The sequence below is a fragment of the Electrophorus electricus genome, chromosome 6 (assembly GCF_041902795.1).
Source record: "Electrophorus electricus isolate QZ-2024a chromosome 6, ASM4190279v1, whole genome shotgun sequence".
Classification (NCBI taxonomy): Eukaryota; Metazoa; Chordata; class Actinopteri; order Gymnotiformes; family Gymnotidae; genus Electrophorus; species Electrophorus electricus.
Genome location: NC_137502.1, coordinates 8,140,001 through 8,141,141, shown reverse-complemented (window position 1 = coordinate 8,141,141; position 1,141 = coordinate 8,140,001).

Here is a 1,141-nt window from a genome sequence, read left to right as displayed (position 1 = left end):
TGTCCCGACAGACCCCTCACAGCCTGCTGGGTCGGAGTGTCCCGACAGACCCCTCACAGCCTGCAGGGTCGGAGTGTCCTGACAGACCCCTCACAGCCTGCAGGTTCAGAGTGTCCCGACAGACCCCTCACAGCTTGCAGGGCCAGAGTGTCCTGACAGACCCCCTCCACAGCCTGCAAGGACAGAGTGTCCCGACAGACCCCCAACAGCCTGCACGGGGCCACGAGACGCCCTGCTGGCTGGTGCACACGTCCCACGTTACCGGCATATGGGAAACACAGCACTGTGTGCCGGTGGCCCGCGAAACACACTTCACAGTGCGACTTTACAACCGCTTTATGACAGTTTATGCTTGCCTTGTGAATACTGCAGATACAGCCCTTTTCTCATTTCACTGAATGCTGTAATTCAGAAAAGACTTGGAAATGACCACTGCTAACCGCACTGCCAGAGAGGAGGGGGGGAACGATTCCTGACTTCCTGTCATATATTTTCTTGCACTGCTGAAAGCTTCCAGTAGGCTGCAAGATAGTGGAATGTGTCAGCGAGTGTGTACAGTAAGGAATAGTGTTGTGCTTGATTCCTGCAGCACTACCGTGGATGTCTTGACATGCTACAGCAGGGATTTCTCCCGTGTAATCTCATCCGCAGACTGAATCTCAAGGTCATCACACTGAATCATGCTAAAGAAACTGTCTGCCAAGACCTGCCTTGCATTTCAAAGTACAACCACGAGAGGTCGCCTACAGTTCCAGTTGTGCTTGATTGCCATGGCACATTTATTGAAGTTATGCTCCATTTCCCATAACTCTAAACACAAATGCATAACTGCACACTCATCTTTACAAACTTCAAAAGTCCATGTCAAAACCAAACTCTTCAATCGAACCATGTAATCTTACACTTAAACCAAACTTTGCCCTCGCCAACCCTGACAAAATACATCAAATGCCCACACAAATACAGTGGAAAATAGCCATTACACACTGGTGACATCAATTCAAAACACTACCATAAAAACATTTACATGAACACAGTACAAAGACAACACATTAAAGATGTTTAATTCCTCAATTTATTCTAGTGAAATAAACTAAAATTGAGTGAAAAATTAAATGTACTATAAGAGTATTCAGCTGAT